This window comes from Temnothorax longispinosus, chromosome 7, assembly GCF_030848805.1.
Source record: "Temnothorax longispinosus isolate EJ_2023e chromosome 7, Tlon_JGU_v1, whole genome shotgun sequence".
NCBI lineage: Eukaryota > Metazoa > Arthropoda > Insecta > Hymenoptera > Formicidae > Temnothorax > Temnothorax longispinosus.
Genome location: NC_092364.1, coordinates 14,858,641 through 14,875,869, shown reverse-complemented (window position 1 = coordinate 14,875,869; position 17,229 = coordinate 14,858,641). Strand labels below are relative to the sequence as shown.

The 17,229-nt window shown below is 37.5% G+C and overlaps 1 protein-coding gene across 3 annotated transcripts in view; it reads left to right on the top strand.

Moving 5' to 3' along the window:
• Nucleotides 1-6,662: 6,662 nt before the first annotated feature.
• The window catches only part of LOC139816842 (uncharacterized), a 91,313-nt gene continuing 80,746 nt past the window's right edge, over nt 6,663-17,229 (top strand). The window contains exons 1-2 of one of the 3 annotated variants that reach the window (XM_071784610.1): nt 6,663-7,049; nt 14,625-14,791. The gene's annotated coding sequence lies outside the window, so the exon portion shown is untranslated. Of the gene's footprint in view, nt 7,050-14,620; nt 14,792-17,229 lie in introns of all 3 variants that reach the window. The other 2 variants (XM_071784609.1, XM_071784611.1) reach the window with 2 other exon arrangements.

Genomic DNA, 17,229 nt, shown 5'->3' with positions numbered 1-17,229 from the left:
CAAATTAGATCTCAATCAGATTTTTATCAAAAATCACTTATTTTTCGATTAAAAACCACTTTCTCTAATTAATAAATATGTAACAATAGCAATAGTATGTTAAATATTTCAAATAGCTATATCACCCTCCCGCGATAAATATTTAATTGACAGCATTATGTTAATTAGATTGGCTTCGTGTGCTAAACCTGTTTTCCGCGCCGCTTGGTAATCACCCATTCGCTCGTGTCATTGCATGATAGTTGAAGAACGAGAGCATGCAAAAACCACGCTGAAAAATGAAATCATTCCCTGTACCGAATATCCCGGGCGTTGTTTTTGTCAGGCGGACAGCCGGCGTGTCGGTGACATAAAGACACAATGTAGAACAAGGGCAGGTGGCATTGCGTCACCTATACTTCCTACTTCTGAAACACCGTAAAGGCAGAATTGAATAATCTCGCGTAGCGGAAAAGCAACAGACTCCCGACCAGGCTAATCTAAGGTCGATTACTTTGCCATACGCCTGCACTTATCTGACTCATAACGGCAAAGTAGAAGTCTATCGACCCAGAAAGTTTCCTTCCTTAAACTTTATAGCAAAGCTATGTTGTTCACAGTCAATTAGCGTCGTTAATTACCGCTATAAAAAGATTCTTTTCTCTTCTCACGGGTTGAAATATGAAAATACACAAAGGAAGATTTTTAAGCGACTTTAAGAACAATTTTTATATTGATGGATTTACAATATTAAAATCAGTATGCGTTATACATTCCGCAGTATTTTCCGCTTGTCAATTACTTGTCGTCTACTATAGTTTCTCGCGAGAATGTATAAAACATCGCGCTAAGAGATAATGTATCTTCGAGCCCATTAATTCGCGATATGCAATTTCAGATTTTCCATAATGAACGAGAACTGGCTGATAAGTCGTCATTAGCCGTATCGCAACGCGGCGTTAAGCTATAAAAATTATTCTGCAGACCACACCTGCGATGCAAGGTTAGATTTTTATCTGGTCTGTTAGTATGTCAGCTCGTGGGATTTATTTCGCCACTCCTACGCGATTATGCGTTTTCCATGTACATTGCGATTTTCCGAAATCATATGTTATCACGAATATACTACGTTCCAGATGTCAAACTGCAGTATCAGCTGTCACAGATGAAACATATAAATAGTTTTAAAATATGTATCGACGTTTGCTATCAATTGAGGCTATATACATAAGGCGAACGGAACAGCGAGATGCACATGTCAGTATAAAAATAAAATTTCCATATATCACACAGTTTCAGGTACATTTTAACATTAGGTATATAAAGTTCTATATTTCTTTCTTTATAAAATCATAAAAAATAATAACCGTAAAGTGTAGAGTTGAATTGTTCAATGTTTTAATTTATTGTTTCTCGAAATAAGGAAAATATAACTTATAATATTATGTATTTTTTCTCTTCCTCTCAGAAATGATAAAAAAATATATATATATATACTAATTATAAAATTATAGAACATCAACGAATGAAAATAATAGAAGAAAATTAGGTGGCTTTTCTTTATAATAGATATAACCAATATCTGAATATTAATCTGAATATTAGTCATTAGCAATTATATATATAAATTATTAAGGAAAATCGGAGTAAAAGTTATGCGTTGTTGAGAACGTCCGCAGAGGCCAGATATAGTTTCTACTTCCATGCACATCATACATAGAACAAGGATATGGTTTTAACGACATCCATCATAATGCCATCGTTCTGCCGTTGTGCGCGTGTCAGTAATTTATTGCAACAGGCTTGATCATATTTTTTCTTTCAACACAACGGACCTTCTTATATAAATAATTAAATATATATAATTATTTTTTTTTTAATTATACATATCAAATATTAATCTATGTAGATATATATATCGAGACCAAAGTTGTCTTTTAAACTAACATGAACTTTTTAAGATAGAAACTTTTTAATATAATTTTTTTTTAAATTCGTAGTAATCGATTTTGTTGCAAATTACAAATTACAAACATCGTAACGATAGAACAAAAATTTATCCATAAATAAACGTTCCGTGAGCGTTTATACAAAAATATATAAATGTAATAAAATATTTATTTAAAATATTAATATTATAATAATTTTCGTAAGTTATAGAAATTACTAAGTGGATAAATTATTTACAAAAATTTAGGGGAATGCACTGTAAGTAATCTCGCGCTCACTACAGTAATTTCTTTTATCTTTCACCACAAGGGAATCAATATTCTTTATCCTAAAGCTTATCTAACTAAGCTGCGAGGGTAGTTTTTGTGGAGACTTAACATCCCTCTTTGGCCGCTTATGCCATATTTCGTCCATTTCTTCCAACCCCTTTTCACGAAAGCCGGAGAGCTTTCTAGTCACGCCGGTAACCCATTTCCCGAGCTTTTACGTTGGCTGCGACCTGGTTATTTAAAGACTGTGACGCATTTTTATTGCGTCTTCAGATTCATAAAGAGATAATCACTATTGTGATTATTGTGGATCAAACAAAACTGAAAAAAAGAACATCTTCTTTAAGTACTGAGAATAATAAGATTATATAAAAAAAATTTAGAGATAAAATCACAATATAGAATATAAAACAATTATAGAATATAAAACAATTGACAAAAATTATTGTCACTGTATCTTGAAACGTAAGAATTGAAGGAAATGCTTTTAAGATAACCACGCAAGTTTGTGAAATTTAGTAAGGTAATTAAAAATATCTAAATAATATTGAGTCAGACAAGCGAAATGTCAGTTCTATGCTTTTGTACTATCAAGTTACGAGTGGACGTACTAACGCAAATTCGCGATAGAAAACTGCCATTTGCGCGCCATTTGCAGCAAGGGAGGCAGCGAGAGACGCGAGGGGAGAAAATAGAGGCGAATGCGAGCGCGAGCGAATGCACCGCGTGCGTACACGCGCGAAGCCATTGCCGTTACACCATTTTTTGTCTCCAGTCGCAATAACATTAACAATTCTAATCAGATTGCCACAATATCACGTGCCGGAGGCCTGCCGCGACCGCGGCCAATGGTGAAGTCGTATGTAGGAGGAAAATCATCGGCGTGACGACCGATTGAACGAAACAAGAAAAAAAAGGAATTATTTTTCCGCGACAATCCATTGAAAAAACTTATTAGTATGCTAGTATGCATTAATACTAAAATAACCGCTTTTAACTGACTTCACGTCGTCGTCATCATCGCGACTCTGTCGTGATCGCGAAATTATGTGATCCTCGAGGAACGAGGTAATCCGCCGCCGCGTCCCTCTCCGCGTGCGTTTCCCTCGGGAATGCCGCGAGATGGGATTTCGCGGAGAAGAAATGAAAGTAAGCGGATTTTCTTACGAAATTCGTTCTATTCGCATTCCTGTGCAATTAAGCATTCTCCCCTTCTTCCACGTGGACGTAACGTGATCGTCGCAATGGTAAAAAAGAAATTAATTTTTATATCACTTACGTCACGTGTTTATAGATCTCGTAGTTAGACAAGTTAGGTTAGAGAGATTTGAATTATTAAAATAGGAATATTTCAAACAGTCGATATTATTTGAAGTAAACATCAACGTCTTACCTTTTGCAATACGAGAAAAGCTTGTGTGTCTTATTAGATATCTATCCTAAAGATATTCCTTTACACATAAGATTGTCACTATAAACAATTTACTTTAACGGTGTCTTTGTACAGAGTCATTCTACGAATCTTTTATTGTCAGTTATTTTGTCATTTTATTTCTAAGTTGTAATTAAAAAAATATTAATATATTTTTCGAGTATTGATTATTAAATCATTGTTAAATGTATATTATATATGCATTATCAAGTACAATTTGTTTTAGCTTTACTAAAGAAAAATAAAAGTGAGTATTTACAGTACAATTCCACGAATAAATATGTTTTTAAACGCGAAAGATTTCTGGTCAGAATAAAACAATATTTTAAATATTTTATTAAAAATTATCCATTTTGCTGCAAATATGTAGCACGAATAAATCAAATGTATATTAATTATTTATATATCATAATCTTAAACAATTTTTGAAAAACAAAACTTTTTTCTAAAAAAAATCTAGAATGTATAAAAGAATGTATGTGTGAAAAAATTTAGAATGTAAAAAATTGTATATATTTATAATATAGTATGTACGTATTATAATCAATTATATCCTGATGGAGTTTCTGTTTTCTAGATGATTCAAGTGCGGCAGTATCTAAACGATTTTAAATGTTTGTAGCGTCATCTATTAACTAACTTGAGCAATATGTTCGTGAGGATCAAGTTGCAATTTCAGCAATCGAACATGTAGAAAATAATATGAGATATTATCGTACATAAAAATTGAAAATTATACGACAAATATTACAATTTTAATAATTATATAATAAAATAATTTCTTTACAGAATAATTCCTTTACATTGCAGAAATCTGTAAATTTTACTTAACACGAAATAAAATAATTAAAGCTTTTCGACATATTATTTATTTTAGTAATGCAATATTAGTCGTACTTGCTATGATTACTAATAAATAACATGCATAATTTAGTTTTCACATTTAAAAGAAATAAATGATAAATTGAGTAAAGGTAATTTATATAAAATATTCTTCCGTATCACAAAATAAAAAGTAATGCCTATTCTAATATCTACATCGTGCTGTATAGTTGAAATTGTGAAAATAATGTTTTAGTTAAAAGCTATTGTTAATCAAATACGAGAGAATTAAATTTTTATGTTCCTTTCGTCGATCATAGATGATAAAAATCTGCAAACGTGGTTAAACTCTCGTCTCTGTCAGATAGCCAGATAGGTAACCGGAGAATGCCGAGTTGAACGTGATCGATCGTCGATGATTATACGACATTTGTGCAGATATCACAACAAAGTATTGATTTAAATTTAGAAATATAAAATACAAATAATGTCTAATATATAGTTAGTAGTAAAATAATCAAGAGATATTAATTACTATAGGTAATACAAAAAGTAATTGACTAATATATATAACTTTTAAATTTAAGAAATAAAAAATACAAATTATGTTTAATATATATAGTTAGTAGTAAAATAATCAGCTGATATATTGATTTCTAAAGGCAATACAAAAAGTAATTGACAAATATAAAAAGGATAAAGAATTTTACTTTATATACCCCAAGGGGCCTTAAAGGGCGTTTTGAAGGGACGTACCCAACCCTAACCTCCAATTCATCCTACTACCTTACTGTTTCCTACTTTCCTACTTTGGACCAACGGTTTAACGTCTCTTCCGAAAGACGGAGCCCAGTTTTTCTCCGCATCTGCACGGAGGGGCGCGGTTTTTTCGGAAAAAAACTTTTCCATGATTCATGGCTGTAGTGGACTCGAACCTGGTTTCTCAGATTACGAGTCTGGCGCTCTACCACTAGACCACACCGCCGCCCTGTTGACAAATATATATGTATAATTTCTAAATTCAAGAAATAAAAAAATAAAAATAAAAAAGAAGCAAGAATATTAAGAAAAAATAAATAGTAATTTAGGTATAAAAGTGTGATAAAAATTGGAAGATTCATGAAAATATTAAAAAATCTAGTCTCGCTTACAAAAATTTCCGCACTTTAAAAAATTCGTTGTACATTATCGCCCTCTCAGCAAATATTGCAGCTAGAACGAGAAAGAAATAAGTCGAAAAATAGATTCGAGAGAAATAGAATTATATTTAAAAGAAAGGAATATCCTCATGCATAAAAGAACGTTTATTTTTAGGAAAAACATGATATTATTTGGCAACTATTATCTCATCAATATTCGCGATAAATGTCGGTACAATTATAAAAATTAGAAACAAAATAAGTCGTTTGCATTGAGAATTTACTTTTTACACATTTTTTATTCTTACGTATCATTTCTGCTTTACGTCATTGACTGAAACATTAAAAAAATTTAAAATATTATTTTAACACACAATTACGTTTCAATTTTTATTTTTCTTAATAAATATATATGTCATGATATTCCAACAATTCGGAAATTATGTTACAACAAATCAATTAGGAGGGAAAGAGAAAGAATTAATATTGTTTCGATTATTTTTCATATTTATTATTTCCCTTATTCCATTCTCAATTTGAATAAATGCCGCGAGTCAAGTCGCCGCGCCGTTTCGATATATCTCGAGAATCGCAACGTCATTCTTCGATGCAGATTTCAAATCGCAGGTATAAGAACCGTGCATCGCGGACGGATTAAATCGCGGAGTCGCGTTCGCGCCTCTTTCGCATTTTCTCGCGATTCTTAAGTGCCCGAAAGTGAATCTCGGCGAAGAATCGCGGGTGCCCGTGTCTCAAAGCGTGCACGCGCGATCACGTTAAAACGCCCGTGTCGTCGGCGCACGTCGACGTCGCGCCTCCGTCGCCCGGGTCGTCGGACGTCGCGTCGCGATTTCACGTTTCGTCGCGCGCGGACGGCGCCGAAGTTGCGGGCGCCACGCGTTTCGCGATTGACAGTGTAGTCAGTGTACGCTGTGTACATACGTTATGTATGTAGCGCGTATAACCATCGCGGGGATCATGCTCGGGGAGGGGGGGGGGAGCCGCGGGATAGCAGCGAGGAGGCGCCGAGCGCGGCCGAGCGCGGCCGAGCGGGCGGACTGGCATAAACCCGAAACCGTCGGTGATCAGCGACAACGGAGGGAACATGGCGGCATTGCGCCGCCGCGTCGAGCGCGAGGTCGGAACCGCGTGAACGCACACACACCGTTTCCCTCCCGTTGCGTGGACACGCTGCGTAACGTACACCGTGGGGCGCCGCGTCGCGCCGAGCCGAGCCGAGCCGCGCCGAGCCGCTCGATAGAACCGGGACGGGGGACGAGTTTTAACGCGCGATGAGCGCGCGCCGCGCCGTAGTGTGACAGCATGTGCAGTGTTTCGTGACGAAAGGAGTCGCCCGAGCCGCGGCCGAGCCGGGATATCTGTCCGTTGTCTGGATAAAAATAATCGTCGCGTGATTCAATCGCCCGAATCGCCAGTCCCTCCGATACAAAGTGGCAGGTACGCATCTCTCTCTCTCTTTGTCAAACATATATTTCAGTCTCTCACTGCTACGTAACGAGCCAGCTCTCCTCGCTCACTCCCACTCGTTCCTTCCCTTCCGCCGTCCACCGTTGGTCACATCGCGCTCCGCGGTTTTATCAAATCGCGCAATAACGAGTCGTTGCCGTCGCTCATGATTCAGCCCCCTCGAACTCCCCTTGCTCCCCTTGGTTGTCACGCGATGTCATGTGAGCATTGTGAGCGCGCTGGCTCGTTCAGCTGCTTGTATATGTGTGTGTTTTCCCCCGCAACCCCCCGCTGTCATTCGTAAAGGGCATTGACACCTAGAGCGCATCGCTCGCTCTCTCGCGAGACGAGACGGCCCTTATCTTTCGGAGGACACGGTGTTAACGACCCTAAAACGCGTTCATCACCCGGCCGCATCTGTTCGTTATTCCTGTCCGATAAAGGCGGGTTGAGGTAGGCCCTCAACTCGTCGGCGTCGCGCGATGGCGATCGTCCGGAACCCGGAACGTTGCCACCCGGACGGTCGAATCGAATCGACGTCGCGCCGATTGTTTTTCGCGCCGCGAATCTGTTCGCCGGAGGCGACTCGCGTCCGGTTCCGGATAAATTCCGATCAAAATTCGATCGCCGCCTTCGGTAGACACGTACATTCGATGTCGATATGCGGCTGGCCCTCGAGGCGTTTGGATTTCGCGCGAGAGGAGAAATTTCGCGAGGATGATCTGGCGATTTCGCGAAGGAAGCGAGGGAATATCGCGCGAATCCGGACGAGGAGAGGACGGCGGTAGATTTCGGGAATACGTATAACGTCGAACGCGAGATCGAACGTGAACCATTGGGGATCGGGGTTCGCCTCGACGATCGCCGCCAGGAGAAATGATGGTCGGCGAGAGGGAGGGGAGGGGAACGCACGTAGCCACGCACACGTGTGCCGCGAGCTGGATACGTACATTCGTGATAAATAGGTCAGGCGCTCCTCAACGCCGCGGTCGTTGACCCGGGACTCGGCCCCGCCGATAAAGCAGAACGTTAATTGTCCGGATTTTTCATTACCTATATACGCGCCGACGATAGAGGTCACCACGCGACTTGCCGTCTGTTCCATTTTTATTTTTTTGTTCCTTTGTCTCACCTGTTATCAGGTTATGATAACCTACTGATAAGGCGTTTATCGGGGTATTTGACTTGGCGTTAGCGTGCCACCGCGAACGAGCGTTCCTCGCGTTCCTGTCGAAAATTTCAGCGGGAAATGACCGATTCGCACACAACAGGCATTCGGGGCTTACGACCCGAGTTCAACAACACTCGCGTGCATTTACGCGTCGTACACACCACAGTTTGCAGTCAGTCACACGTTTTTGTGAGCGGCAGTGTAAGGAATACTCGAGGAAAAGTGAAAGCAGGACACAAACTAATTTGAGAATGATAAGAAGAGAAAATAGGCCCGTGTACACAGTTGATACAAATAGAACCGAATAGCGAAAGCTGAAAGTTTATTTTGTATTTATTTCTTAATTTAAACAGGTTTTTTTTTTAACTATTGCTCGCTATTGACCTACTTCTAAAGATTGTACAAATTGAAAAAGATAAAAATGAATGTATTTCTATTTATAATTTCGATAAAAGGGAGTGTTTCTAAAAATAGTTTTCAGTGCCAGCGTAGCATAAAACAATTCTGCCTTGTTCTTATAACATATTAAGCAAAATATTGATATTGATATTAATTAATTCATAAAAAATTGATATTTGTTACCGAAACGGTAAAGAACGCCCAATCTCCGTGGAATGCTATATCTAATTCGTAATTGTGCGTGTAATATGATTTCATATCTCGTTCCGCTGGTGTCGTTCACCCTCGTTAACCGTCAAAGTCGCTTACTGCGCGCACTTATATGCGTGCAGGCTATTGCCCTCCAGCAGCGAGCGTTGTTAAATTTATCAGAATTAACTAAGCGTGGTCAATGCTAATGTATATTTAAACTTCAATCGCGAGCAGGCAGAACGCGCGCCTTGAACCTAAAAACTATATTCAATAAACTGTACCGCATAACTATATTTATACGTTACCATGCCATTAACTGAAATGGCGACCTATTCGCGTGGTCCTAAAGTTAATTACGCTGACAATAAGCTAAATTGTAGGGCTAAACATAGAAACGATTGTCGTGTCAATCTTATTGTGCGAGGACCAGATGCCTTTTATCCGCGCAACGTCAATTCTTAGGCACGCAATTTTTAAAACGAACTCGTGAATATTTTCACGCACGATTTCCTCATTGTTGATTCTTCATTAATCGTTGTTACATCTGTATATCGATCTGATCTTGAATCTTGAAAATATTAGATTATTTTGCCCTTGAAAATTTTATTATAAAGCTGTTTTATACAGCGATAATCGATTAAGAGTAGATAAGAACCGAGAGGTTGAGTTTCAACCAACCACTTATAAAACTAAACTTCAACCCAGTAGTTAGATAACTATAGCTATTGAAAATTAATTACTATATATATCCATGAGCCGTGCCGTTACGTCGCGCGTCGTAAACTTTTGCTGCATTTCTTTAGCAGAATTATTTGCCCTCGATAAAGTTTTACTCTATTATATTCCCCTCTACGTAGTTCGTGTAATAATTTAGAAGACGGCGGACATATAGGTACCCATTCAGTGCGCACATGACCGATCGATCGTACGGCCAATCGCATGCAGTTGTGTGACGTCATGAAAAATCGTAATATTAATTTCGGGACATTAAACATACGTAACGTCAAATGATTCGATCAATTAGATTACTGCCCGGACGAAGTTTAGCTTCAACGAAGTTTAAATATATAAACTGAAACGATATCGTTTCGTATCTTAAAGTGTTCATCAAGGACAACAATCGTATTACGATACAGACGCTATAGCTCGAACGCGACAAACAACGCGTACCGTGAGAAAACTGAGCAATCCTATAGTAAGGCATTTGTACATTGTAAAAAGGTTGGATTGGAGATTGGAAGCCGATAGGAAGCTCTTTCCATGTTTACGTCTTGGAGTGCTTCTCTCTCCGGCTTGATCCTGTATAACAGTGCGATTATCTATGCAGGATGCGACATTTAAATGTCTCTCTCGGATTTGAAAATGCGGACAATGTGTAGAATGAAATTTACATATTTCTAAACATTTACATATATTTTAAATTTTATAAATATAAATGATCCCAAATACAAATAATACAAAAAAAAATAATAATTTTATGCAATTTGTATTAAATATTAAAATATATATTAAAACGTTAAGAAATGTATAAGTAAAGAGTTACTTATTCCTTCTTTCTTGATTTTAAATTTTTGAATTTGAGGTAATATTATACATGGTTAAATTTATTGTCGGCTGCGGTATGCAAAAGGCGCAATTAATATAGCAATTCCATGAAAAGAAACACAAATCACATCTTAATAAAATTAATTTTATAAGAAACTTATGTTTATTATGCTTGTTTCTCGGAATTATGCAAATGTTTTTGCACATATCTTGACCCCGAGCGCATTCTTTGTTAAATGTATTTAACATTTATGATTGTCTGACGAATCGTATGCCCTAAATTGGTTATACTGCGCGATATACGGTTCGGAGCAACGGAGCGCGATCGTCGATCCGATAAAGCTCGCATCTTTCCACCATCATGCCAGTGAGCAAATTTTAAGTGCAAAATCACATTTTGTTCGTATTTTTATATCTCGACGATAGGCTCATTATAATTCCGTAGGATATGAGCGAACGCGGTCCGTCGACCGACCGTCGTTGTTAGTCAAATCTTTGGAATTTATTACCTTCTTCGGTGCCTTGCTCTATAGGTCACTCTAGGACTAGGGCTAGGGCCTGGAAATTAGATGCACATTTTAGGTTGATTTTAAGGCGACGCCTACTATATCCTCCCACACAAAGCTCAGCAGCCGGCTCGCCAATCGTGCGTGTGACGTTTTGCCTCAGGAGCGTCCCTATATCAGAAATATACTGGGATCGTACCTTCCGTTAAACCATTTTCATTAAAACATTTTTCTTCTCAAATTATTTTTTATCAGCAATTAAACACTAAATTTTTATTATTAATGTATTATATATATCATTCTAATAACATAGTTGTTGGGCAGTAATGTAATAATTAGAGTTTTAATAATAGCTTTTCACATCATCCGTAAGATGTTATTATTAATGTCTTTTCTTTTAAGTGGTTTTTTCAGTAGACTTATTCCATTAAAAAATAATGAAGATGAAATATGTCACTCGACAGGAAAGCAAAATTCCATAAAAACATTGTATAAAAACAAAGGAGGAATAAAAAAAAGAGAAATAACTAATTTGCAAAAAAATATTAATTTAATCTTCTGAATCGTTTCCATAATTTTACTAATGATTATATATCCTCAGAGACTTTAAGTTTGCGTCAGTGAGAATAACAATGGATCGCTCAAAGAACATTTTTAATGCAAAGTGGTTGTTTTTCTTTCTTTTGGTCCTTTATTTGTTTTTTTATATAATACCATATACGATATAGAATTTTGCTTTCCTTTGCGAGCCATATATTTGATCATCTTTTTTATTATTTTTTAGTGGAATATGCCTACTGAAAAAACCATTAAAAAAAAAAGACATTAACAATAGTACCTCACGGATGATACAAAAAGCTATATTGTTAAAATTCTAATTATTATAAATTATTGTTAACTATATTATTAAAATATGTATAACATGTTAATAATAAGAGCTGCAGTATTTAATTATAATTAAAAAAATAATTTAACAAGAAAAATGTTTTAATGGCAGTTTGACTAAAGGTACGATCCCAGCATATTTTTGATATGGGGACACTCCTGACGCACAGTGTCGACGATTCACAATCAGTTGACGAACTTTGAGTGGCAGTGGGGGGCATAGTAGGCGTCGCCTCAGAAATCGGCCTGAAATGTGCATTTAATTCTCAGCATTTTTAGGAAATTAATCGTAACGACGGACTTATCGAAAAATCTCGAGTGTATTTGTCTAAATCGAGACGGTCGGATGGCGATCCGACGGACTCGAGACGTTGGAAATAAGCTCCGGCCCGATCGATACCAGACGTACTTCTATTAAGCACCCCCATTACATTGACAATCATCTAAAATGTGTCTCACAATCACTATCGGTTACTAACCGAATTATATATTCTATTTACGTTTGTTATTAATTTCTCAAAAATTTTATAGTGATGAATAAAGTTATGCTAAAATTGTTCTACGAGAAAAATGCGTACAAATATATGCCTTATTAAATATTGTTTTAATTGGTTTATTAATGTTTTATCTCTTCTTAAAAAGAAAAAAGTAAGCATTTTCCTACTCTTTCGCCTAAAAAATTGTTAACCCTTAAATGCCCCGTGGGGTCCAGCGGACCCCAGACCCTTTAGAATGAAATGTTTTCAAATGTTCTTGCCAAAAATGGAGCTCATGCTCCCATTGATGATAGTTGAGTGATTGACTTACCCGTTTTGTACACTTAGCAGTACTCAGTTTACTTAATTTTTTATACTATGTTGAAATTGAAATTTTAACAATATAAGCATTTTATTCTTTTTTCTAAGCCTTGAACAACATTGAAAAAAATTTTTATAACTAAAGATCAAAAAATCAATGAGTAAGGAGACATTTTTCATGCTGGGATCTTTTAGCCCCTCATGTCATTTACGAGATTCTTGAGAGGTGTGGCATTTAAGGGTTAAATCTGTTGTTTGTCCTGTGAAAGCGTATATCTCGTGAAAAATATGTTTTGCTCATTTATTATGTATGAAAGTAAGTAGCTCTCTATGATGCGCAAGTGTAAATATTTTTCATTTAGATCACATTTTTCAACTTTTTGAAGCTGATATACTTTTTTTCAAGTATTTTGTGAACAGTATGTTTCACAAGAAAAATTCATCTTTGTTGTCCTTTTCATCAAGAGGGTTTAAAGTACGGCGTAACAATGCACCGTTTTTGTACACATACCCTTCGTTCAAGAATACCGGCGCGATCGTTGAATGTCATTATAGAACATCCATCGCGTGGTTTATCGTGCACGATAAGCGCCTACATTGTAGTTTCAAATTGCTATGGTAAAGTCCGCAGTCATTACCGCACGATATAGAAAAATATGCAGGCATAATCGGGCGAGCGGCGAGCAACTACGTCAGGCGAGATCCGCGCCGGCAATAATGCAGTTCGACGTCTCGTAAATTCGATGGTGACTAATGGACAGGCGGCCGCGCAACGACGTCTCGTGTCATCATCGATCAGTGGGTTTTATAACGGCTCATCCGCGCGTAACCGCACATAGAGATCTAATAATCGTTGCGTGATAACGCTATTCTCCGAGGGAACAATGGCCCGCTTTCCTCGCATTCAGACATTTCAGACCTGCACACGCGTTTGTGCGACACCAATCCCCCGGGTTTTTCTTCACACGTTCACCGTAGATTACATAAACGCCGCTTATCGTCTTCGTTAAAATGTCACGCTATATCCGTCCCGCTTGGTATTAATCGGTTCACCGCGGCGTTGGTTTAAGAACTCATTAATAATTGCGCCGACCGTAAATCATCCCCCAATTTCCGCTCGAAAGGCACTTTTGTCCGAGGTCTGTGTCTTCCTGTTCTACATTTAGCGCTACATTGTACTGTTTGATTTTCATTTGGCTGGACCTTTCTAAGTGTTGTTTGTCTAATATGGAAAATTGATTAAATGTTACTGGCTGGAGGTTTATATATAACGGAGTATTTGATTACGTATATACTATTCAATTTGATAGAGAATTGCAATTGCTTTAGCTTTTGAAACCTGCTTTATTAAAATTCAATTCGCAATATTACATTTTCGTATAAATTACGAATGTGTAATTATGTGTTTCATACGCGTGTCATTTCATTTGCATCGCGAAGTTCTCAATTTTTTTTAGCCTTAACAATTGTACTAACGATATTGCAATTGAATTTCTCAAAATTAAAAGTGTTTTTTGATCGCGATGGCGATCGCTGTTACATATTAATATCAATATTAGTAGCGTTCGTTTCAGTGGTGTTAAATATTAATTTCCTGTGGTCCACACTAATAATGGTTTGCAATAGAAATTTCCATTGAAATTCACCCTATTGTACGCGCGCGAGTTTACTGGGTTTGAAACGCGGTGTCATAAAAACAAGTCAATATCAAGTGCGAGCGGCATTTCACATTCGAGCCAGCGGTAGCCGTGTGCGGAATATTGTTGAAACAGTAAATTTAACAGTAAATAATGCCTTCCACCTGAAGTTAGTCGCGTTCGGGTCAGATAATAACCGAACACATTGCGTCTAGCTATTTGTGCATCATGACTGTTGGTTCAACTAAAAATGTAGTAAATCTGTTGGTTAAACCAGCAGTCATGATGCACAAATAGCTATTATAGACGCGATGCGTTCAGTTATTATCTGACCCGAACGCGACTGACTTCAGGTGGAAGGCATTATTGACGCCGATTGTACATCGAAACAGAAACGCCTGAAAAATACTGTTCGTTTATCCTGACCCAGATAGCCGGCAGTCGCTGCTCCGTCGTATTTATAGGAAGAATCTCGGTCCGGCCCTTTGGATCCGATTTGATTCCTCGCCGAGCGGATGGCACGCAAAAGGCAACACGCTCGGATGACACGCTGCTTGGAATTTCAATAACGATCACTAACGACCAGTTAAGACAACTTCTGGCAAGTAATCCGATAGCGTTCTATTGATATCCGAGCTATAGCACTTTAGACGTTGCATCGAATCGATCCCAGTTGTAGTTTGTAGTATCCTAGAGATCATGAAGTTATTATGAGATTTTATGTTCCTTTTGACATTGCCCCTTTTGACGTTTGCGTGCTAGATTTTCGCGAGCTTGACTTCTAGATTACCACATGCAAATATTTATTCTTTTCAATCGCATCGTTGTTGCATTATAGTATATGATTGTATGTAATAATAAAATATAATCTATAATGTAGTAAATTTATAGTATAAATATTATATTAATTAATTATATGTAAGAAAGAATGATGATGCTTGAAATGCTCGGTCGAGTAAAAAGTTAGGCCTGCGATTTTGCGAACGGAAGTTTAAGTAAGCGACTTAATGGGAACGGCCACGATCAATTATAAGCCAAGGAAGAAAAATGAAACACCATTCGTCTTATACGGAAATTATGCGAGAGTTTTTCTCGGCTAAATGTGTTCGTTGAATAAAGGAGAAACATGGTAAACTTTTTATCGACCGGGCTTGATCGGTTTGCCCAGGTTGAGCCATGACGTGTCGGATTTACCGTACAAAAACAGACCGTGACGAATCATCACGAAACGATTGCGGCAAGCGCGCGGTGCGCAACGCGTGTACCTACTTTGATTTTTATTAATGCCGGTCTGAACGGCGAATACGCGCGTGCAACAATGTTCGTTGACAATGAATTACTGATGATATCGTTAATTTCCCGATTCTAATGCAATCGAAAAGTCCGCCGCGGATCTCGCACATAAATCCAACGCGAGAACTATCGCCAGTTAATTTATTTCGATGACATCGTAATACATCACGTTCTAAACACAAACCACTTTTCGCAGAACCATGGACGTCTACCGCGTGTCCATTTTCATCCGCGCAGATCAATTTCTGCAATAATTTTACTTCGACTTTTTATACTATATTTGCAGAGGACTATTTATAATACTTCCAAGACCGGTTGTGTTTCAAGCTAAGACAGTTCTCTTTTCTTATAAGGGCTATAAGGAAATGTTTATATTTTCTACTTAACCTTAGGAAATTGCAAACTTAGTGCAATTGTTAAATGTCAACATCCAGATAAAAGTACGGGTAAAAGTACATAAGAAATTTTTATAATTATCTTGATTTCTTTGAAATAAATAATAGGAAATATAAGTAATAATTAGGTGAATTTTCAGTTCGCTTTGACAGAGGTATAAAAGATTTCCATATTTATTTGTGATGACGACAACGTAAAATTGACGTTTACTTGTAATGACGACAATTGACGTAAAGAACATTTCTCCATCTATAATTTTATCTTTTGTTCTTATATTTAATTCTTCTTTTAACTGAAGAAAAGGATAAAATATAATTTATTTATTTCATCAGAAAGATTTAAAAATATTTAAAAACTAAAAATAGTTGAATGTTAAAAGAAAACTGTTTATGATGTTTTACGGTAAAAGAAAATGAGAGGAAATGCTGTGATACGTTATGGACTTCAATATGAATAAAAATTGCGTTGTGACATTAGACAAGAAGTAGTTTCCAGCGGGCACCCAGTATATCGAATGCATAATTTCGTCTTATTAGATTTGCGCGTTTAGTAGTCCGTGACTTTTACAAATGGCAAACTTCAAACCGGAGTAGCAATTCTTCGCGTCAAGTAGCGATAATTAACGATCGCGAATGCTGAATCACCGCGGGGAGAGCGCAGAGCAGATATTTTAGAATCAGGATTCATGATATTAGACATTTCTTACGAACATGTCCGTTCGGGTTGCGCAACGGGATTGCCATTAGTCTTCATTAGAAACAGGATCGCGCGCATCTCGCGGCGCATTTACGGACTAGGCATAAATCTATCATTACGTTGGTCACGCTGCGCTGCAACGGCGACAACGCGCACTTCTTTGTAATGCATTGTGTGTCGGGTGTATCCTTGTCACATTGTTGACACACGTCTGCCGGCGATAATTTCGCACTGTCACGCGATGTCACCGTTACCTTACAACATTATAGTTACGTATATGTACGTACGTACGTATACATATAATTATATTTAATTAATATAGTAGATCGCGAAACTAATTACTTGATTTTAGGAAATGTTTGACCAAAGACGAATTAAAATTTGAAATATCTTGGTTCGTCGATCGCGATTGTTCGAATCGGTACCCATTCGTTCTCGAATTCATCGATTATTATCGTCGCTTCCGCTTTAAGGATCGCTCGTTAAACCCAAACTTCGACAAGAACTTTAGAATGAAATGTCATCCGAGAACTATCAGATTCTCTCGTTATTATTTAATATTCTCCATTCCGTGAGCTTTTCGCGTCGCCTCCGATAAAGCGGGGATCGTTCATATATTATCAGGCGTCGTGGCGTCACCAGCGACTTCTAAAG